We start from the raw sequence: 25,421 nt of genomic DNA on the forward strand, positions 1-25,421 counted from the left end.
TCTTGGGTTAAATTTCATAAAAACCGCGTACGAAGTTTTCTAACGCATTTGTTTCGGTTACTCACTGGCTACCGTCTTCGTATAACGAACATTTTGAGTTTTTTAATTTGTGTACCGGCTTAAATGACAAGCTTAGTTAAAACACGTAGGATTTTTTGTTAATCAAATTTGAGTAGATTACTTAGCAGTTATTTGCTTCAGGCCGACGTTGTTTATTGTTTTATATCCTTTAGTTGTAGGCTAACTACTCAGCGACTACCTTCTTCGTATAGCTAACGTTTTGCGTTTTTCAAATTTGTTTACCACCTTTAAGGATAAGCTTATTTAAAGGGATTAAGAATTTTTGTTAATCAAATTGGAGTAGATTACTCAGCAGTTATTGTCTTTAGGCCAACACTTTTTGCGATAGATATTAAAAATTATTAAAGGTTGTCAAACGTTGTTTATTGTTTTATACCCTTAAATTCTAGGGTTAAATTTCATAAGAACCACGCTTTCCACCACGTTATGTACACCTGGCTCATCTGTTGGTGGTTTTCTTTTCAGGAACCTCGATTCCGGTTAAGTGCGGAAAAGTTTTAATCCTCGGTGCGAGGCACCAAACCACCAGCCGTCACTACCCCAATCCACAAATACACATACCTAAACATCACAGCACGCTATCTTAATTGCAAGAAACTGCGAACAACGTCACAAGATCACACAACCAGCCGTCAAAGACATTTACCAACACCACAAAGGTATACACACCCATCAGCGCAACCACTCGCTCCGTAACTGCAACCACACCGAAACACACATACCCATAAGCACCACAAGGTAACATACACCTGCATCAACAGATACTCGCAAACATTATTGCGACACACCATCACATTGGCAATGAACAGCACTGACAACCAGTTGTATTGGCAACAACCACGCCAGTAACTTGCAGCAACCAAAACAGTAACTCCCCAGCAACCACTCCAACTGAGACACACAACGTCAGAAGGGAGAAAACTACACCACACTAACATAACCACAGGCGAAACCTTGCACCAATATTATTCGGCGCACCAAATAACACATCCACAAGTAAGGCAACTCATCTAAAAAAAGGTAACAACAGACACCAAACCAGGTAATAGTGATCAAAAATTGTTAAAAGTATCGCTGCCGCAACTATTCTGGTGGCCAACGAAACGCACATACTCATAAACAATATTTACCCCCTACACAACGCATCGCATCACACCAAACCACACCACCTCTCATCACAAGCATATCATACCACGACATATCATATTATATCGCATTACATCACATCTCAGCAAATAACATCAAATAAGTCGTGACGGTGAGTAAAATCAGCCAGTCGTTGGTGCGGATTATTGCACGGCGTGAAACAGAGGGCGAAGTGGTGAGAAGATCGCCAAGGCAGAGAGAGTGCTCATCACCGCTCCGAATTCGCCACAACAACGCCGGCATCGAACCACCAACGTGAATGTGGTACAGCACGGCGGCGACCAACGAACGATCAATGCTTTTACACTTTTTTTTACAAAATCTTTTCTATTTATGATCATTTTATTACGTTTTTTTATTTTTTCTGTAAACCCTACGTATGTATTTCTGTTTGAATGTATCTTATTTTTAATTGGCGATATTAGTCTACATATTTTATTCTTTTCTATGCAACTTGCCCAATATTTACTGCAATAATTCACCCCCACTTTTATCACGCTTTTTTTTATATAAACATCTTAGTTTACAAAAATTGTTAATTTTGATTTCCCTTTTTTTTTTTTTGATTATTGTATATAACAAAATTTTAGATTTCTTTCTTTGAATCTTCTGAATTTTATTTTCAGAAAAATCCTATTTTTCTAGTTGCTTCTGCTGATTTTTTTTTGCATCATTTCTTTTCCACATTAACATTTGCCCTTACTCCTCGGAAATTTCCTTTCGTTTGCTTTATTCTTTACTTTTTTTACAACAATTTCTCTACAACAAGAACACATTTTTTCATAGTGCACCTGTTATACTTCATTCACCAATATTTGACCATTTTTGGTTTTTCTATTTTTGTAGTTTCATCACGTTTCTTCTCTCTTTTTTTGTTTTTTTTTTTTTGTTTGCCTATCATGTTCGCGCAAACTCGCGATAATTTTCACTAAATGTCCTTTTGTTATTAAATAGTCTTGTTACGAATTACTACGATCGCGAAAAATGTACATGTGTATTTTGATTTGTATAAACCGGAACTAAAAGGTTCCACGCGGTGGCGATACATAATAGTACGAAAGCATATAGACAATTAGTGGGATTTTGTTTTTTTTTCTCTTTTCTCTTTATTTTCAGCTCGCATCACTCCAGCCTCGGTACCTAGTCTGCAGATGAGCGTGGCGAATCCAATGAATGGTAATATACATATTGTCATAAGCGCTTTTTTTCCATTGTTCAAAATATTCGTAGATATATATTGTATTGATAAGTTTGGGCAAAAGGGTGTTCCCTTAGGAACTTTAATTTCTTTGTTACATTTTTATTAACATTAAATTGTTTTTTTCATATTTTTTCTCATTTGAATCCCGCTTTCCTTTACGCTTATTTTCTGAGAGGACGATCTCCCATTAAGTTTATTTTAATTTTATATAAACCTTTTTTTGGGTTTTTTCCAACCCTGTTTTTTCATTCTTTTTTCATTCGAATACATTGGATTTTGATTAATTCAACATTTCTTTTTAAATGGCTAAAGGTATTTCTAAAATAAATTTATTGTAAGGTAATTTTAGTTTGGTGATATTCTTTCTCTTCCTTCTATTTTTTTGGATTCTTTTTAATTTCTACATTATTATTTTGGTTCAGGGTAGGCGTAAGTAATAATAAAATAGATATACCACTAGGCATATAAGTTATAACTGAAATTGTTGAATAAATTTTAAGGACAACGGATATGTTTTCTTTGGAATTTTTTGGTTGAAGTTACGTTAGGAAAAATTCAGGCCCTTTAAGTCTCCTTCGTGTTAGTGTGGGTGTTGCCCTCGCGGCATACTAGGAATGGGGGAGGTGTTGCAACCGGACTGATAGACGATGGTCGAGACCTGACTTTCACAGACGAACGAGTCAGGACAAGGGAACTCCACTCCTATCGGAGTCAAAGTGGAGTTCAAGGTTGTTCATGCCTCATGAACTAGAAGGGGGGATGGCTCCACCTGACACGGACGGTCTTCAACGCAACAACTAATGAGGAAAAACAGTACCATCGTTAACGAGCTATACAAAGAAAATAAAATTAATGTAAGAGAAAAATATCAACTATCATGTATTGCGGCTATCGCGCCCAGATTATACGGTCTACCAAAAATCCATAAAGATAACATGCCACTGCGACCGATCTCATCATCTACGAAAGTACCTTGCTATGGGTTAGCTAAACATACTGGTGCCATACTGAAAAACTTAATATCTGATGATTACAATGTAAAAAATGCGTTCCAATTAAAAGAAAGATTGAAGAATATTAATATTGACGATGACGAAATACTTATATCATTTGACGTAATTTCACTTTTTACAAACATTCCCACACACATAGCAATACATACGATAATGAAACAATGGACGCAGTTGGAAATACATACAAATATTTCAAAGAAACAATTCCAAACCATACTAAAATTTTGCCTGCGAGAAAACAATTATTTCATGTACAATTCAAAATTGTATCATTAAACCTACGGGATGCCAATGGGAAATACACTATCGCCAACTATGGCGGATATAGAAATAGACAAAATTCTTGACGACAGCATAGCTGAATTGAAGAAAAAGGACATATACATCAAATACATCAACAAGTATGTAGATGATGTATTCGCAATAATCAAATCTAAGGACGCGGAAGAAATATTAAACACATTAAATTCTCAACTCACGAGTATAAAATTCACGATTGAAACGGAAAAAGACAACAAATTAACCTTCCTAGATGTAGAAGTGAGTAGAAAAAATAAAAATTTAGTAATGAATTGGTACGAAAAATCAATTGCCTCGGGACGATTAATAAATTGCCACTCAAACCATCCATGGAAACAAAAAATCAACACAACAACAAATTTAATAAGAAAAGTAATATTACTTAGAAATGAAGATTTCTTGACGGATAACGTTAAAAAGATAAAGAAAATTCTATTTAAAAATAGCTATCCAAGTCCTCTTACGGATAGACTCATCCAAAATACGGTGAACAGAGTTCACCAAAAAGATAACAACACACAACAAGATAATACGAACAAGAAATATATCGGCGTAAATTACATCCCGGGCCTTACAGAAAATGAAATATTACATAAAACTATAAATAACAAAAACATTAATTACGCGCATAAACCAAATAACACGCTCAAAAAAAATTTCACAAGAACAAAAGACCCAATTACAAAAGAACAACAAACAGATGTTGTTTACAAAATAACTTGCAATGGTAACGAAAACGAAAAATGTAACAAATGTTACATTGGTACAACAAAACGGCAACTAGGTATAAGAATTAATGAACATAAGAAAGATGCAGAAAACAAAAAAAAAACGTCGACCGGTCTAGCACAACACCTTACAAAGAGCAAACACGTAGCGGATTTCTCAAATGTTAAAATTTTAGACATTGAACGGAGAGAGAAAACGAGAATGACGCTGGAAAGTATACGCATTCAACAACAACTACAAAACGCGATGAACTTCAAAGAAGATTTTGACAACATAAACAGCGCCTACTCAGCTGTTATACAGAGATGCAAGAGAAAGTAAAAAATAAACAAATGTCATTTTAATTTACCTATGTTAATAATGTTGTGCAAAAATTATATTAGTACCTGAAATAAATAATTATTAATGTGAATATTAATGTAAGTAGCTAAATAAGTGTTAAGTGATGTGTTAGTTTTATGTTTATTGTTAGATATCCTAAAATAAACTTTAATGTATTTAATTTTATATACTTAACATTAAACAGATCCCCAAAGAAGAAGACGTAAGTTAACGTCAAAGCGCGTCGGGAATAACAAATATACCCTGTTTTAATTTATGGCCACAAATGCTCGTTTTCATTTTTGTTATCAGCCACGTAGTAAATTTGGTGCTTCATATTACGTTTAAGAAAATTTGCACATATATTACACACATTTATTCAGATTATTTGAAATACCAAGTATAACCTTTTAAATAAATTGCACACTGAATTCTGAATTATAGTTCGACATTTCTTTTGAAATATCGTTGTGCGTTGAATTAAAAAAAAAAATTTTTGTTTTCCATCTTTTCTTATCTACATATTACACACTAAAGTTACAACCATATATATATATATATATATATATTATTTTCGTGAAAAAACTGTTATATTGAAATCTTACATTTGAGTACAATTAGAGAACCTTACTTGAGTACAAGCCGAGAACTATCTTTTGTTAAATTTGAGTAAAGGCATTGTTTTCCTATAAAAAATTCCATTTTTAGCTGAAAACATTATAACTTTCAAGTTGGGCCACTGTTTCGCAACAACACTTGAGATTTTGGAAGATTGTTCCTTATCAACATGAGCTCTAATGGTAATCAAGCCTAAATGCTAGTTGGGTATGTATATTTAACGCCATTGCGTTAACTAGAGTTTAACGCTGCCAGATCGGCCGCTTATCTTTATGCCTTTTGCTATCCCAGTATTTTCGGGAACTCAATTTGCAGTCCAACATATTCTGATTGTTTTTTTGTTCTCATTATCTGTGTATGTCTTTCGGTGATACCTTCCGCTCCTTACAATAATCTCACGTCAAACGTGCTTATCTTCAGAGAGGATTGCTAAAGCCATTTCTATATCTACAATGGTATGCTTTATATCATCATCATATATATTATTTCTAATTGCTGTTTTTATGGGTCTCTTTTTCGCTCTTATTTGGAATCCAAATCTATAAATAAAGTTTTGGTTGATTCGGGTTATTAGCGAGCTTTGGACAGTTTTGGTCGTAGTGCTTTTGTTTAGCTATATTTTATTAAAATAATTTGTCAAAAATAAACGATTGTGAGCACGCAAAGAAATCCATTTGTACTATGGCACTATTGTGAATATTTACACTGCATTACCGGCAGTTGCTATTATACGCTAGATGGCAACGCAAGCTGTAAGTTTTAATTGATTGATCTGTTCTGATTTCTGTTGATATTTGATAAGGGACTTTAATATTGGTTGCGCAAGATGCGCACGGGTCCGGCTCGTTTCATATGAATGTGATGCAAATCATATAGCTTGTTTTTATCTATTTGGAACTTTTTACAAGTTAGTAGCAAATATAGTAGCATTCTTTCGTTAGTAAACACTTTAAGTTACAAATTGGGATTTATAAACCATAATAGGCAATGCGGACTTATAGCTTCGGGATTTTCTGTACCTAAAAATCATTCAATATGCATATCTAGAACTTTAAATGACATCACAGCTTCAACGAGGTAAATAACTTTGTGAAGTACGCTCATAGCAACTGTTTTAAATAGAAATAAATATGTATGGGGTATTCCATCCCATTTCGACCAATTTTACACCCGACCCCTTTAGAATTGGCTGAAAGTTTTTCTTCTTTTTCTAGCTTACGAAAGACGTTTTTCAGAAGTTTTTCAAATTTTTTCATCCAACTCAAAAAAAGTTATGAATTTTTAAAAAAAAACCCGTTTTTGTTTTCAAAATGCTATAACTTTTTCAAAAATTGACCGTTGGGATCTTTTTTTTTTAAATGTACTTTTCGGAACAAATTCAAAAAAATTTTTAAAGTTTTTTTTTTTGTATTTTTCAGTTTTTCAAGATTTTTCGAATTTCGCCCTTTTTTTCTCATAAAAAACTTCAATCAATTCTGCAATCATCCCCACTAATCCCGGAGTGGGCCGAGAATTTTTTTTTATTTAATTATTTTTGTTGTTTACGGCCTTTGAATTATAACTTTTTATTTTATTTAATTGAAAAAAAAACTTTAAAATTTCAAAAATTGACCGTCTGGGATCATTTTTGAATTTTTCGTAGCAATTTTTTTTAATAGTTTTCAAAGTAAAAAAGGCTTTGGTTTGAATTATAGAGTTTAATATTTTCTGTGCGGATTTTCTGTTGGATATTGCCGTTTCCTTTTCGTACCTCGTCTCGGTGGTACATGGATAGGCAACAAGAGGAAGGGGAAACACCAAGGCCACGGTTAGGACTTTTTAGTAGCAGCAGAAGAAGGCCGATCACTCGAAGCATTTCTAGGGCACTCGAGAACCATGTAGTTGGGTCTATATTCACACAGGTGGACATGGGCATAGAGAATCCAGTAGAATTCCTGCCAACTGATTGCCTAAACCGTTGTTCTGCCAGGATTTTCGGGAATTTTGAGCATCTTGACCAGGGGAGGAAGGAGTTCGCTGTGACCAACACCGTAGTCGTAGATAACGCCGACGAATCGTTAAGCTTTTCACGCAGTAACTCTGAACAGAAGAGGAGACAAACTACAACACCACCGGCAGATCGCATAAACAATTTGAACGCGATTATGGAAACGATCTCTCAACAAAATCAAATTTTACTAGAGGCAATGGACGAGTTCCGCAAGATGAGGGCCGACGTGTCGCGTCTGAGCAACCGGGTAGCCGATGTCGAGTCATTGATGCAAGATCCAACAGCAGCACCTCCCCCAGCTTCCACCTCAACACCAGGGCACAACAATCGTAGAGAGAGTAGGGAAACCAGCAGTAACACCCAGCAACGGGAAGACTGGTTCAGGGGCAATTATGGCGGAAAACGGATCGATCTGCATAAATGGAACCTTAAGTTCGATGGGTCGCCGAAGGGAATGACGGTCGAATGTTTTGTTTTCAGGGTAGAGAGGATGAGAGTGCAGTACCAGTTGAGTTATGAACAGATCTTTACGGATTTTCACTGTTTGGTCACTGGCTCGGCACTCAAATGGTACTGGCAGATCTTAGAAGACAACGCAGACGACTCAAGCTTTGATTACTCTCTCCTCAAAGCTGAACTTTTGGCCCAATTTAAATCGGCCGACTCAGATTATGAGGTTATCCGCGAGATCATGGAAAGGAAGCAACTCCTACAGGAGACGTTTGATGAGTTTTACGCGGACATCCATGATCTCACTCTCCGCCTGAGAACAAGGATTCCGGAGCCAGAACTGGTTAATATAATCAAAGGGAATCTCAAGCCGTTCATAGCGAATTAGAATTTTTCCGCCAAATTAACAACTCTCGCTGAGTTAAAGCATGAGTGTAAGCGCGCAGAGAAACGCAAGAAGGAAAATAGGGACCGGTTTAAGGCGGTAAGCGAGCTATATGTTGACAATTGGGAAGTAGAGGTTGAAGCGTTCAACAGGAATACTAGGGTCAAAACTGTTTCGAGTAAAGTTAGCCCCGGCCTCGCCTCTTCGCGTGATTTGTTGAAATCCAATCCTCCTTCCTATAATCCTTCGTCCTATAATCCTAACCCAAGTGTGTGTGAGTCATCCGTCAATCACAGTAAAAATGTTAGTAGTGTCCCAAATCAAGCGTTCTGTTTGTCACCATTCCACCTCATGTTGTGCTTCGCTTGTGGAATGCCGGTAGACTATTATATTAGGAACCCGGCTGAAGCAGCGAAGGACAGTAAATATAAGTCCTCTTTTCACCTTATGAAGTGTTTTGCGTGTAGTAAAGATTCGTCCTTCTGTGTGTTTAAACCTGAGGCGGGGAAACGGGGTCTGGCGGAGATGTCCGGTCACTCTGTCCAGAACAAGGAACACCCGGAAAGGAAGAAACAAACTAGGCCAAGAGGTAGGCATTAAGATTTTGAAACGTGAGAAGATAGTAGGAGTACTGGATAAAGAAGAAAAGGAGCCAAGAGTGGAAAAAGATAGTTTATATGTTAGAAAAATTAAATATGAGGAAGCCGGTAGACGCATATTCTGCGGGGAGTTAGATAAACGAAGAAATAGAAATACAAATAGGAATTACAACAAAATACAGAAAATGAGGGAAAAGAAAAAGAATTTTTGAAGAATAAGAAATAAGATAATAGCTGCAATCGTTACAATTAAGGGTGATAACCGATTTTTTGCAAGAGCCGAGATAGGGGGTTGAGAAGGAAGTCTACTTAGGGGTTGGTTTTTGGCAGACTTTTTGGGGCTAAGTTTCATTAGTAGGGGACGTGATACGTCTAAAGGTCCCCCAGCGGGTAAGGGGGTCAGAATATACCCGCGGTAGGTATGCCTGTCGTAAGAGGCGACTAAAATACCAGATTCAAGGGGTGTGTAGCGCAACCCTTCAGGTTGCCAGCGCAATATATAGCTTCTCCAAACCCAATTGTCAACCTCACCTATCCGCGGCGAATCCTGTTTCACTAACAGACGAGGCTCTGGCGACCCCAAGCTCCTCATGGAACTTGGGGTGGGGAGGGAGGGGATGGCCTGAAGGTTTAATGTGGCCACATAAATCGTTCCCGAGATGGTCGGGCTAGTACCTTAATGGTGCTGTGGTACCGGAGCGTACCGGATCTGTATCCGGCAAAGGCCCATCACATCGATAACACTCCCCAAAGCCTTCGGGGAGCAACCTTATCGCTACAACAACAACAACAACATACGTCTAAAGGTGCTGTCGTATCAGAACTTACACCCGCCGCGGGGGACCTGCGTTGGGATGCAGTGCAACTCACGCTAAGTCCTGAGGAAAACAAAGCGTTAGAGGACTTCAAGTCACAGTTTCCATCGCTTACTGTTCTGGGACTGGAAAAAACCGACATGGAGGAACACATTATTGAAGTCACTGATGAACACCTACCCGTGAAACAAAGGCATTATCCTATTTCACCCGCAATACAGAAATTAATATACAACGAGCTCGTTTTAGAGATGGGAGTAATAGAAAAGAGCAACAGCTGCTGGAACTCACCTGTGTCCCTCGTAATCAAAGGAACCAAAAACAGAAAAGTTAATGAACGCACCATAAAAGACACCTACCCACTCACACACATAGATGGTATTTTAAGTCGATTACAAAATACCCGCTATATATCTGTCATCGACTTAAGAGACGCGTTTTGGCAGATACCATTAGAGAGAAAATCAAGAGAAAAGACGGCCTTCACTATACCTGGGAGACCCCTGTACCATTTTACGGTAATGCCCTTCGGGCTGTGCAATGCTGCACAGCGCATGTGCCGACTAATGGACAGGGTTATACCCGCTTCACTTCGTGAGTCCGTATTTGTGTATTTAGATGATTTGCTTCTTTGTTCAGAAGATTTTTCGTCTCATTTATATTTGTTATCTGTTGTAGCTAAATGTCTTCATGATGCGAAATTGACGATCAACGTTGAGAAGAGCAAATTTTGCTTCAAGGAGGTTCGCTATCTCGGATACGTGGTCTGGGATGGATGCATCCGAACTGATGATAGCAAAATTGCAGCAATGCGCGACTTTCCGGAACCACGAACTCCGAAGCAGCTTAGAAGAGGCCTAGGGATGACAGGATGGTACAGACGATTTATACAGGACTATGCCACTATTGCTGCACCACTACACGATAGACTGACTAAAGAAAATATCTAGAAATTCACAATGACAGACGAAGCAAGGGCGGCGTTTGACAGTTTAAAACGGAGCCTGATATCGACATCAGTACTGACACACCCGGACTTCAACAGGCATTTTTGTATACAGTGTGACGCATCGACTGACGGGGTGAGTTGAGTACTATTCCAACTGGCCGACGAAAACAACGAACGACCGATAGCGTATGTGTCCGCTAAATTAAATAAAGCCCAACGCAACTATAGTATTACGGAACTGGAGTGTTACGCGGCTGTAATAAGCATAAAGAGGTTCAGGCCATATGTGGAGGGTCTACCGTTTACGGTGATTACAGACCATGCTAGCTTGAAGTGGCTCATGGGCCAAAAGGATCTATCAGGCCGCCTGGTTAGATGGAGCCTGAAATAGCAGGCGTATGATTTTAACATAGAACACCGTAAGGGACCCAAAACGTAGTGCCTGATGCAGTGGCGCAGCAAAGGGGGGGGGGGGCCACCGGGTGTCACCTTTTTTGGGGTGACACCCACCCGGTCTCTCAATTTTAAGAACAATGTACAAACAAAAAAAAAATCGCTAGCACAAAAATTTCTTTTTCTAGAATTCCCCCACTAGCTCAGCTCTATGTATAATTCGGGGATTTCCGCAAAATAGTCTGACGCTGTCTTGGGGGATTCCCCGTCCAAAAATCGCGATCTCTGACGTCTCAATTGCAACATTTCTCATTTGTTTCGTGAAGTGTGTTGTGTTTGGTTGGCGTGAATTGTTAAATTATCTCTTCAAGATTTAGCTTCATTGTTCGAGATCGTACAAACCAGGCATGCTTAACCAACGAACCGATATCATTTCGTTACGATAATCAACGTTAATAAACGAAACGAAAAGACTTTGTTTCGTTTATTAACGTTAAGAACGTCAAATTAAAGAAATGATTTCGTTTCGTTTTCTGCCATACCAAAACGAAATCAAATTGTTTATGTTGATTATAAATTTCAAGCTATGCTGGCAAAGCTGATTGGTGGCGGAGTAATTAAAGGTGAAAGCATTAGCCAAGCTGATTGCAACTTTTCTCATGAATTTTGACAGTACGAACATTTCTCAGAGAATTTTTGACATTACCACAAACGAATTACATGGAGTTTGTGTGTGCATGTCCGCTCGCTGTTGCCACCTTACGGCTTCACCATGGCTATAGCATTGCCAGCACAATTCAAACATAAAGTATCACGTTTTTGTTAACGTTTTTAACGTTAACGAAAGCTTTTCGTTTCGGTTAAAAACGAGATACAATTTATCTTGATAATTTCTTTATCGATAATATTTCGAAGTGTTTCAACGGAAACGGTGGAAATTTTTTGATAAACGATTAGCTTAACGTTAAGGTGCATCCCTGGTACAAACTAATGCTTTGCTTTTGGCGAATACTGAAGAACTGAAATTAGCTACATCTAAATTTACTGATTTTTATGATGAGGTCTCAGAAACCGAATTAGTTTTGGATATACCAAGACTGCGAAGACATTTAAAGCCCGCTAACGTTACGGTTACTGATAGGGTGTCCCTAGATTTTTTTAAGTTTATTGTAGAATGGGATTTTACAGAATCTCTCCCTAATCTTATGATTGCACTGACATTGTTCATGACAGTTTGCGTGCCCGTAGCTTCATGTGAGAGAAGTTTCAGTAAATTAAAATTAATAAAAAAAACTACTTGCGGACAGCAATAGCCCAATCACGTCTTAGCAATCTTGGTATACTAGCCATCGAACACGATGAAGTAATTGCTGAGTTTGCAGCTGTCAAAGCTAGAAAGAATACATTTTAATTGTATAACTATTCCTTTTCTGTCCATGACCTTTATCATATACAATTTATTGCTTTTTACTTTCGATGGGGTAACACCACCAACTTCCGCACCGGGTGCCACCCAAGGTAGCTACGCCACTGGCCTGATGCGCTATCACGAATGGACATTGTCGAAATCGACATCAATGACAGAGGACTGGACATAGACCTAAAGTCGCCACATTTCAAGTCCACTGAATATATGGAGTTGCAGAACACAATAAAGGAGAACAAAGGCAGACTGCCGGGACTTTGCGTTTCAGCCGGCTACGTTTACAGACGAACACAGTTCAACAGGGGAGACGAACTACAAGAAGACCATGCCTGGAAACTCTGGGGGGAGGAGAGTCTTTAGTTGTTCCATGTACAAATTTTAAGCCGAATTTCAGAAGCAACGAATACTGATAATGATTTTTTGCCTGGGCCTTCGAACAGTGAGGAGACAATGAGAACATCAAACAAAATGTACGTTTACATGAATCCGAAATCGTAAAGTTTGCGTGGTGACACTGATGAAGGTTCATCTTCAAAAAGTCTTCCAACAATACCACCAACTCTGTATCAAAGTCCAGATTATTTAAACGACTTCGACATAGGTACCGTGAATAATGAGTTTTTGCGATCTGAAGAAGTCAACGAAATAATTCGTCGAGGTCATCAAAAGTGTCCTGTTATTTTTCCACGTGATCGTCATGACGAAGCATTTCCTACCTCGTTGCTAAACAGAATCTTGCCAAATGGAGAGAAAGTGGAGTGTGACTGGTTGGTGCGGAATGCCAATAGCAATACTTTTTATTGCCTACCATGTCGTCTGTTAAGCACCAATACTTTAAATCGACCTAAAATTTGTTGTGCGGATATTCGAAATTCCGGGTATGGAAGAAGCTATACGATAAACTGGCATCACACGAAAATACTCTTAGATGTTATATATTTTTTTTATTTATTTATTTATTAAACATTTCTTAATGCATATTTTAAATAAATTACAATATTGAAAGAGCACATTCTATTACTATATAGCATAAGAAAAGTACATGGCATTTTTTATATTAAATTTTTAAAATAGTATTAAATGCCAGTTCACATAGTAAAATTCCTTTTCAGAGTGGGGTGTATAGTTTTTAATAATATTATAGAATAAACTCATAATAATTCAGATAATTAGTTAAGATTACGATAGAGAAACAATTGATGATTCGTTAATTAGTTAAGGTTCCGATAGAGAAACAGTTGATATAGTTACAAAAGTTAGATATTTCTTACAACAACGTCCTCAGCAAGGCTTCTAGATCGTAGTGGCTAAAACTAATCATATACATTTTTATTTTATTTTGAAATAGGTTAAGATTTCTTATAACTTGTACAGAAGTAGGAAGAGAGTTGAACATTTTGCACGACGTGTATGTATAAAAACTTCTGAAGTGAGATGTCCTAGCATGCGGGATTTGTACCGATGGAAGCAGATTGCTCCTAAGGTTGTAGACTTCAGAAGGATAACTTTCTAAGTACCCCGATCTAATAAAGAACGTTTTTAGGACTTTAAATAAATATAGATGACGACATGGTAGTATATCTAGTCTCCTAAAGGATATGATAGCGTGAGACCTGTAGTTTGCGCCACATATACGTCTTATAATTCCCTTTTGGAGTGTTACAATGGGTGACAACTTATTAGCCGAGGCGCCACCCCAGCAGGTAATCCCATATTGAAGTTTCGATTGGACTAGACCATAGTAAACAGCTTTTAGAGTGGACATAGTGCAACACTTTTTGAGACGATAGAAGTGACGGGTAGTGTACAGAAAGTAATGTTTTAGTTTCTGAACGTGTGCAGACCAATTTAAATGATTATCGATTATAATACCTAGGTATTTGAAATTTTCAACAGCATCAATCCTGAAGCAGTTATCACTGCATTTAACGTTGGTTGCAAATGAACTTTTCGTGCCATTCAAAGTGCACGCCATATGATGCATGTTAAAACATCTAAATTCTCATAAGTTAACTCCATTTCAATTCGAAAGCAAACAATTTTACAATTCAAGAACGGTTTTTGGCTTTCGTGAAAAAACTGGTCAGAAAATCTAATCTAATTTGCCATACTCTAGGTAAAAATGAAATCCCATTAAAAGATTGTCTTTCAGACAAAATCCAAATTTGACTGCGCAAGCATAAGGAGATGTTACCGGCATTCTCAAGTACATCAACAAGTTCGAATGTATCTTGTTGTCCTCAATTTGGTTGAAAATACTGACTCCCATTAATGAAAGAAACGTGGTCGTCCAAGCTAGAGACGCCACCAGACGCCTCAGATGCCCTTTTAGCTGATTTGAAGTCGATCAGGAACGAATGGGAAACAATTTTAAACGAACGCAAAACAATTGTTATTCAATTGAACATCTCGCCAAAGTTTCCGGACATTCTAAAGAGAAAACCCAAAAGACGTTCTGAAAATAATTTAAATGAGATGATTACGGATGATTCAGAGTCTGATTTTAAAAACAGTACATTCCTGGTGATCGTTGATTCGATAATCGCTGGCATTACTGAACGATTTGCAGCTATGAGAAATTTGAGCGAGACGTTTTCCCTTTTGTGGCAATTTGAAGACATGGATGAAACTACGGTTCGGGCGAGTGCAACAAAATCTGTGGAAAAATACAAGTCGGACAATTCTCAAAGCTTAGAATGGGAAAAATTTCAATTGAAACACATTTACGAAGGACATTTCGATAAAGGTCTGTCACCATTGGAATTGCTAAATGCCATCTACATATGTATGTTCAAAATCTGTATACAGTTTTCCCCAACATGTGTGTTGCTTTACGTATCTTTTGCACTATACCTGTAACTGTAGCTAGTGCAGAACGTTCCTTCAGCGTCTTTTCAAGAATCAAAAACTTTCATCGATCGTTTTCATCTCAAGAGCGTGTTTCAGAACTTGCCACGCTTTGTGTTGAACCCGTTTTGGCAAGACAGTTAAATTTTGTCATTATTATAAAAAAATGTTCAGCAAAAAAAGCAAGAAAAGTCACTCTTTGATATCCCAACTTTCTATATAAAATATTAAAATTTATAATCATCATTAAATTTATCAGAAATGTATTAAAATTTTACCAAATAGGAAGAAAAGATTATTTGAAACAATATGTGGCGGTTAAAAGAGAATTTTATTTCTACGATACAATAAAATAGTAATAAAAAAAATAAATGCAAGGCGCGATAACCTCAGGAGAGATCTATGGCCGAGCTTCTCTTCCAATTTGCGTCGTGCTCCTCTTGATTTTCCCTACAAATTGGCCAGACGGGACCTACATGTTTTATGCCGACTCCGAACAGCATCTGCAAGGCAGATTAGTTTTCACTGAGAGCTTTTCATGGCAGAAATACACCCGGAGCGCTTGCCAAACACTGCCGAGGGGCGATCCAACTTAGAAAAAATGTCTTTTAAGTGAAAAATCTAATTTCTAAAATTTTGATGTTGCTTTGCCCGGGGTGTGAACCCAGGGCATACGCGGAGCACGCTACCATCACATAACGGTGGCCGCCCATAATAAAATAATATAAATAGTATATATTCTGTGTTAGTTTTATTTTCAGCTCTTAGTCCAAAAACCATTTAGTTGATGTGGCAACATTTTTTTTTAAGTAATGCATCAATATTGATTCATGAATGAGACGTCATTAATTCAAATAAATGAAAGTTATTAGTGGATTTTTTATAGGGCCCGTAAATTGTTTAGTCCCGGGCCCGCATTTTCTCTCTACGGCCCTGGCTGCAGAGAGGGTTAACCGGTCCATACTACAAATTATCTTATCGTATATAAAAGACAACCAAAGGAGTTGGGACAAACATGTAAGCGACGCAGCATTTGCCCTTCGCAGTGTCGTACACACAGCAATAAATATGTCACCATATGAAGCGATCTTTGGAATTCCGATGATGCAACATGGCTCGTCATACGAAATATGCATGAAATTTAGTGCCTTGAAAGACACTGACGTCGAGGTAGAGAGAACAGAAGATAAGATGCACATACTCAGGGAAAAAATCATGAAGGAACTCAAATTGGCACACGAAAGAAGCAAAAGAACGTACGACCTCAGAAGCAGAGAAGTAGTTTTTAAAGTAGGGCAAACGGTATACCGCCACAATTTTAAACAAAGTTCAAAAGTAGAAAATTTTAACGCAAAAATCGCACCAAAACAAGTTAAGTGCATTGTACTTAGGGTCATTGGAAACTCGATGTACGAATTAGGAGATACTAGTGGCAAAGCAGTCGGAGTATACCATGGCAAAGATCTGTTCGCGGCTTAAGATATATGTTCTATGTAGTCCTTGTAACCAATGTAAAGTGTAGCTTGTTCTCAAATCATGTTTTATGTTATTTATTGTTAATGACGGTAGAAATTCTCTAGACCAACAACACACTCTAACTAAATATCCGACTTGACCATGTATTTATTAACCAGTTTGTTTATGTATTTATTTATTTAATTATTTTAGTATTTATACATTTAAATGTCCTTTTTTTCTTACTACCTCTTACGGTGGACAATATAGCCTAACAAGATTAACCTGTGATATAGATTTAGAATAACCTGTGATATAGACTTATTATTTATTTTTTTTACCAGTGACACCTTAGAAAATTAGTTTTAAGCCTCAGTGATGTATGTATATATGTGTCAGAGCAGTGTAATAACTTTGAAATGATAAAACGAAAAAGGTTTTCCGAACGCTGATGAATAGCGTTAAAAAGCGATTCTTCTTTATTGACGAAACTCACTGCTATTTATACAAAAGTTCTTAACCTACACATACATACTTACATGAACGTTTACATTCTAGAAGTGCATGACTTAATAATGAAAAATAGTTTGTGAGCAAATTATTGTATTGACCTACATATTGTCAATATGATCCGCGCTTAAGCTGTTTGGTATGACGAATCAAGATATTAGGCTATTTGGCAAATGCGAATGAACTCATGGTGATTATCTGGGTCAATTAAATATGAACGTTTGTTTGTATGTATATTTGTAACATTAAGCGTGTTCGAAGTGAGGTGAATTCCACGCAACACTACAGTAGGTTGATTTACGTGAGGGCAAGGGTACAACTTCATTAAGCCCGGCTTTGGGAGCGGTTCGAAGCCACACGTTGGCCCGAAGAAATATTAATTGGGGGCTGCGTTATGCATTTTTCTTACGCCCACGCTCCATGATGCAGGCATCGTCGGCGCATGCGAGTATGTAACGATAGCATTTGCATAAACTACGCCCCCGTACTTGTATGACTGCTAAAAATTATTTCTGCAAGTAAGCATACCAACAATATACAAACCGCCTCTAGATTACGTGTGTATCTGTGTGGGTATATGACTTATTCCTGCACTCGACATGTTTGAAGGCTTCCAGGATCTTTGAGTGATTTTGATCTAAAAGAAAAATGGTTTGTCAGCAAACGCCAAACGGTAGTGGCAGCAGAAAAAAAGTCGCCTATAAAAGGCCACCATTCCGTTTTTCTTCAAGAAAAATCTAAGTTAAAGTGTCGAACGGTCGCTTAATTTCGCGTGTGAAAGTAAAAAGAAAAAAAGGTGTAGTTTTTTTTACAGTGCCGTGAAGTACCGCAACCGAACGGGATTCAAGCAATAGGAAACTAGTGTCCCATGACCTGCCGCCACAGACAGTTACATCGCAACCACTAACCACTAAAGATCAATTGAACGATAGTCTCGATAAGTAAAAGATTTTTCAACTTTTGAGTGGTTGAAATGAATATCTAATGTGCAGAAAATTAAATCATAGTCTGAAGTTAACGAAATTTTGTCGAAAGTCTGTATGAGGGGTCCGAAACAACAAAATAGTCAAGAAGACTAGGACTACAATTATTACAATACCTGGTTGGTACCAGGGTATTAACAACAGAAAGATCACAGCTTGCAACTTAATTATGGAACAAAGTACATACAGGGTAAGGCACGAGAAGATTTATATAAAAGTCTCCACAAATGATAATATTTGCATAATCAACAGCAACGGACATAACTTTTCGAAGAATGGACTCAAACAAATAGACCTATTCAGATTATACACACATGCAACAAGAACTTTGTTAAAACGATCTGATAGTTCAACAGTTAGAAACTTCACGCCTTCATTAGATGACTCACATATGAGTCTCATATTAATGGTACTTTTACAATATATCGCAACTCCTCCACCTTTTCTACCAATACGGTCGTTACGGATAGATGAAAATTGCTTATGTTAAAGTGAAAATCGCTAACACTGTTAAGAAACCAAGTTTCCGACACGCAAATAATATCAACAGCGGAGGACTCAAAAACATACCTAACATAATCCATCTTTACACCATTTAAACTTCTCGCGTTAAGGTGTACTATATTGAGACCACTATCGGTAAGTGAAACACATACACCTCTGAAGTGACTAAACCTGATAACGAATTTAGTGCCGATTTCTCATATGAATTTTAAAGGTTTACTGCCCTATAAATGAAAATTTCGATCGCCAGATAAACCCTGAAAGTCGCTTGAGAAAACGGGGCCAAATTGCTTCCCACCACGTTATGTACACCCGGCGCATCTGTTGGTGGTTTTCTTTTCAGGAACCTTGATTCCGGTTAAGTGCGGAAGTTTTAATCCTCGGTGCGAGGCACCAAACCACCAGCCGTCACTACTCCAATCCACAAATGCACATACCTAAACACCACAGCACGCTATCCTAATTGCAAGAAACTGCGAACAATGTCACAAGATCACACAACCAGCCGTCACACAACGCGCTCCGTAACGTCAATCACACCGAAACACAGATACCCATCGGCACCACAAGGTAACATACCCCTGCATCAACAGATACTCGCAAACATTATTGCGACACACCATCACATTCGCAACCAACAGCATTCACAACCACTTGTATTGGCAACAACCACGCCAGTGACTTGCAGCAGCCAACACAGCAACTCCCGAGCAACCACTCCAACTGCGACATACAACGTCAGGAGGCAGAAAACTACACCGCTTCCCAAGGCAGTCGGTTCTATGTACCGGAGCGACTCGGGATTTTTCCCGACCAAGGACTGTCACTTCAGTGTGACCCCATTTAATTTGTTTCGTCCCTCCCACAAATTGTCATCCTCCCAGCAGCTCCTTGCAGCACGACTGCTACATATTCTCTTACTTCGGGAAGGTATCGAACCCAATTCGGGTCCGTCTCCTGACTCCGGTCCTGAGAAATGGTTTTGCTGCATTTGCCAGATAAGAATCTTTTTAGGACGGTCATACTCTGTTCAGTGTGTCTCGTGCAAGGGATGGTTGCATCGGACAGGTTGTTCTGGGCTTGATCCCAAAACCCGACGTCCACGTAACTTTTATAAATCTTTTGTGGCTCCTTGCTGCTCACGCCCAAGGGCGTCCCGTAGTCTACGCCTAAGCGCCCCCCCCCCCCCCCACTACCTTCCAGCAGCCTCTCTGCTCAGCAAGCCACAACAAGTACCCGCTGCTGCTCGCGCCCCACGGCGCCAACAACTCAAACAGCTGATACCACTCATAACTACTACCTTCGTAGTAGAGCTGGTAGCAATGCTGAGCAACGCTGAGCCCCTGTCTTCTTCTCCCCCCCTCTTTTCTGGTAGCAATCGTGCAGGTCAGGGAAACAGACTCTTAGTCCCTACCTCCGTTTGCACCGTCTGCCAGCACAGAATATATAGGTTTGCGACATCCGCTCAATGCAGCTCCTGCCTTGGGTGGTGCCACTTTCCTAGATGTTCTGGTATCCGCGACGGCAACCCCTCGACGGGTTTCATCGCGCCATGTTGCCAGGTCGCAAACCCAAATCATCCGGGTACCCCAATGCTTGCCCAAGGGTGCCCAGTCCCAAGGCCACAACAGCAATTACGTCCTGGCCTCCCACAACCTAGGCGTAGTCACCCGTCACTTACCCCTAGAGTGGCGGCGTCACCCCTCATGCACTTCAGAATTCTGCAGTTAAACTGTAATGGACTAACTGGGAAGATTACGGAGATAGTCGATTTCATGAAGCGGCACAACATCCGCATTGCTGCGATTCAAGAGACTAAACTCACAGCAAGATCTGCATTGCAGACCTGCTCTGGGTATAATGTCCACAGGAAAGACCGCGAGAGCGGAAATGGAGGGGGCTCGCGTTTATTATACACCACTCTGTGCAATATTATATATTTGATCCTGGCATCGACCGCAGGGACAATGTCTTAGAACGTCAAGGCCTATCTGTTCGGTCAGGCGATGCAAATCTAGAAATCATCAACATCTACATCCCTCCTGTCACCTGTTGCCCCAGTGGATACCGCCGTAATATCGAGGCCTTATTCACTGGCAACAATCGCATTATCTTAGGCGATTTCAATGCCCATCACGACCTATGGCATTTAAACTTGCGGGCGGACAGTAGGGGTGAGATGTTGGCGGATCAAATAGAAGAAACGACGTTCTGCACAATAAACGGAGACGCCCCCACACGTATGGTAGGAAGCTGTCATAGCTCGCCAGATATCTCAATCGTGAGCGCAGAACTCGTAAACTGCGTCAACTGGCAGCCGATGGTAACATTGGCATCCGACCACCTGCCCATACTTATTTCGTTCGAGCGTACCGCCGACTTCATCGTCACCGAAAAACGCACTTTCAGAAGAATATAAATCTGCAACAGACAGCAGCTTTGCTGCCCTCCCTATCCCGACTGATGCCTGCCAAGGGGAGCGTGCCTTCCGTAAGGTCATTGAATCCGCCTCGGCACATTTCATTCCCGCCGGGAGAATTCCCGAAATCCGGCCCCACTTCCCGGCGGAGGCCGCGAGCTTAGCGAGGGAACGCGACCTTATAAGACAGCTTGATCCAGGCGACCCTCAAATAAGGGATATAAACCAACGCATCATATTGCTTGTGGACGAACACAAGCGGGCGAAATGGGAAGAGCACCTAAGAGGTTGTAACCTCTCTACCGGTGTAGGTAAACTTTGGTCCACCGTAAAGTCCCTATCGAATCCGACTAAGCACAAAGACAAAGTTTCCATCGCCTTTGGCGATAAGGTGCTGTCGGATGCGAAAAAATGCGCGAGCGCTTTCTGCCGACAATATATAATGCATCCTACGGTTGACAAAGATAGACGGAGAGCCAATAGACACGCACATAAACACAAATTCAGCGCGTCACCAATCACCATCACCGCTAGAGAGGTTGAGGACGCCATTGGACGCACTAAACCATCCAAAGCAGTGGGCCCAGACGGCATAGCCATGCCGATGTTTAAAAACCTTGGGAAAGAGGGTTTCAAATATTTAGCGCATGTCTTCAACCTGTCTCTTTCCACCTTTGTCATACCCGAGAAATGGAAAATGGCCAAGGTGGTCCTGGCAAACCAACTAACATAGGTGAGTCATATCGCCCGATATCTCCCCTATCGCCAGTGGCAAAGACGCTTGAAGCCATTTTGCTCCCTTATTTCCAAGCACATTTGCAGCTAGCCCCTCATCAGCATAGCTTCAGAAAACTCCATAGCACTACCTTCGCGCTAAATGTCATTGGCACCCAGATAAATTGCGGTTTGAATCAATACCCCCACCATAGAACAGTACTCGTAGCGCTAGACCTATCAAAAGCGTTTGATACGGTCAACAATGGCTCGTTACTGCAAGACCTGGAAGGGTCTACCCTTCCCCCATGTCTTAAAAGGTGGACCGCAAATTATCTGGGTGGTCGGCAGGCATCGGTGCAATTCAGAAACGAAACATCAAAACCAAGGGGAATTAAACAAGGGGTGCCACAGGGTGGTGTCCTATCCCCACTTTTGTTTAATTTCTACATATCCAAGCTACCTTCACCACCGGAAGGAGTCACAATCGATTCCTACGCCGATGACTGCACAATAATGGCCACAGGCCCAGGCCCAGAGATCGATGAGCTATGCAATAAAATAAACGGCTATCTCCCTGATCTCTCCAGTTTTTTCGCCTCGCGAAACCTGGCATTGTCACCGACTAAATCTTCCGCGACCTTATTTACATGTACGCCCCAAATGTCGACCATATTGAACATCCACGTCGATGGCACTACGCTACCGACTGTCCTACACCCCAAAATCTTGGGTGTGACGTTTGATCAGGATCTACATTTTGGTGCGCACGCAACCGCAATTGTTCCGAGAATTCAGAGCCGTAATAAAATCCTCAAATCCCTTGCTGGCAGTACCTGGGGAAAAGATAAAGAAACGCTCATGACCACATACAAAGCAATTAGCCAGCCGATTACGTGCTACGCGTCACCCATATGGTCGCCAAGCCTAAAAACTACCCACTGGAAGAAACTACATGCCTGCCAAAATACTGCTCTCAGAATCGCCACGGGCTGTCTTCTTATGTCCCCAGAACACCATCTGCATAATGAGGCGAGAATACTCCCCATCAGGGAGAGAAATGAGATGCTGACCAAACAGTTTCTGTTGAATACCCAGAAACCTGGGCATCCCAACAGACATCTGATTGACGAGCCAGCACCGCCTAGGGGCCTAAGGAGTCATCTCCGTAAGCATTTTGAGGAAATACGGCACCGGAGAACCCAGCCGTATGAAGCGAAAAAACACAAGCAGGTCCTTGGTGAACTCCATAGACAGGCGTCGGACCTTTATGTCGGGAATTGCCCGGTGAATCCAGTACTTGAAGAAAAATATCCAGAACTCGCGGAAGAGGAACGCATACTCCCCAGGAAAACGCGTGTCACTCTTGAACAACTTCGTTCTGGATACTGTAACAGGTTAAACTCTTACCTATACAGAATCAACCCCGACATACAAAATGTATGCCCCGCTTGCAATGTGTCCCCACATGACACCAACCATCTCTTTAATTGTAATGTGGAACCAACGCCTCTAACACCCCTTTCCTTATGGTCCACCCCTGTTGAAACGGCAAGTTTCCTTGGACTCCCGTTAGAGGATATTGATGACAATTTGTGATCGGTCGCGGCTATTAGGTGGGGCGAGCATTGCTACAACAACAACAGAAAACTACACCACACTAACATAACCACAGGCGACACCTTGGACCAACATCAGTCGGCACACCAAACAACACATCCACAAGTTAGGCAACTCATCGAAAAAAGGTAACAACACACACCAAACCAGGTAATAGTGATCAAAAATTGTTAAAGGTATCGCTGCCGCAACCGTTCTGGTGGCCAACGAAACGCACATAGACACAAACAATATTTACCCCCTTCGAATACTGCCACAACACAACGCATCACATCACACCAAACCACATCATGTCTCATCAGATGCATATCATACCACGACATACCATATTATATCGCATTACATCACATCTTAGCAAATAACATCAAATAAGTTTTGACGGTGAGTAAAATCAGCCAGTCGCTGGTGCGGATTATTGCATCAAACGGCGAGAAATAGAGGCCGAAGTGGTCAGAGGATCGCCAGGGCAGAGAGCGTGCTCATCATCGCTCCGAATTCGCCACAACAACGCCGGCATCGGACCACCAACCTGAATGTGATACAGCACGGCGGCGACCAACGAACGATCTATGCTTTTACACTTTTTTTTAGAAAACCTTTTCTATTTATGATCATTTTATTACGTTTTTTTAGTTTTTTTGTAAATCCTACGTATGTATTTCTGTTTGAATGTATCTTATTTTTAATTGGCGATATTAGTCTACATATTTTATTCTTTTGTATGCAACTTACCCAATATCTACTGCAATAATTCACTCCCACTTAAATTTTTTTTTGATAAACATCTTAGTTTGCAAAAATTTATTAATTTTGATTTCTCTTTTTTTTTTTGATTCTTGTATGTATATGGCAAAAATTTAGATTTCTTTCTTTGAATTTTCTGAATTTTATTTTGCATAAAATCCTATTTTTCTAGTTGCTTCCGCTGAATTTTTTTTGCATCATTTTTTTCAGAATTACTATTGCTCCTACTATTAGGAATTTTCCTTTTGTTTGCTTTATTTTTTACTTTTTTTACAATAATTTCTCTACAACAAGAACACATTTTTCATAGTGCACCCGTTACACTTCATTCACCAATATTTGACCATTTTTGGTTTTTCTATTTTTGTAGTTTCATCACGTTTCTTGCTTTTTTTGATTTTTTATTTTTTTTGCCTATCATGTTCCCGCAAAACTCGCGATAATTTTCACTAAATGTTCTTTTGTTATTAAATAGTCTTGTTACGAATTACTACGATCGCGCAAAATGTACATGTGTATTTTCATTTGTATAAACCGGAACTAAAAGGTTCCACGCGCGGCGATACATAATAACATATAGAAAATTAGTGGGATTTTTTTCTCTTTTCTTTATTTTGAGCTCGCACCACTCTAGCCTCGGTATCTGGTCTGCAGATGAGCGTGGCGAATGCAATGAATGGTAATATACATATTGTCATAAGCGCATAAGCGCTTTTTTCCATTGTTCAAAATATTCGTAGATATATATTGAATTGATAGGTTTGGGCAAAAGGAACTTTAATTTCTTTGTTACATTTTTATTAACATTAAATTGTTTTTATTTTTTTATTTTTTTATTTGAATCCCGCCTTCCCTTACGATTATTTTCTGAGAGGACCATCTCCCATTAAGTTTATTTTAATTTTATATAAACCTTTTTTTTGTTTTTTTGCAACCCTGTTTTTTCATTCTTTCTTTCATTCCAATACATTGGATTTTGTTTATTTCAATATTTCTTTTTAAATGGTTAAAGGTATTTCTAAAATAAATTTATTGTGGGGTAATTTTAGTTTGGTGATATTCTTTCTCTTCCTTTTATTTTATTGGATTCTTTTTAATTTCTACGTTATTATTTTGGTTCAGGGTAGGCGTAAGTAACAATAAAATAGATATACCACTAAGCATATAAGTTATAACTGAAATTGTTGAATAAATTTTAAGGACAACGGA

At 39.4% G+C, this 25,421-nt stretch overlaps 1 long non-coding RNA gene across 2 annotated transcripts; it reads left to right on the plus strand.

The window, feature by feature from the left end:
• The first annotated feature begins 289 nt into the window (after nt 1-289).
• On the plus strand, nt 290-25,421 carry LOC137244253 (uncharacterized). 2 transcript variants are annotated; one of them, XR_010950857.1, is made up of 3 exons: nt 290-1,123; nt 2,344-2,403; nt 24,832-25,421. It is a non-coding gene; the product is annotated as an uncharacterized lncRNA (long non-coding RNA). The 2 variants fall into 2 exon arrangements; XR_010950858.1 differs by having other exon boundaries at nt 290-1,101.

Source organism: Eurosta solidaginis, chromosome 3 (genome assembly GCF_040869045.1).
Source record: "Eurosta solidaginis isolate ZX-2024a chromosome 3, ASM4086904v1, whole genome shotgun sequence".
Classification (NCBI taxonomy): Eukaryota; Metazoa; Arthropoda; class Insecta; order Diptera; family Tephritidae; genus Eurosta; species Eurosta solidaginis.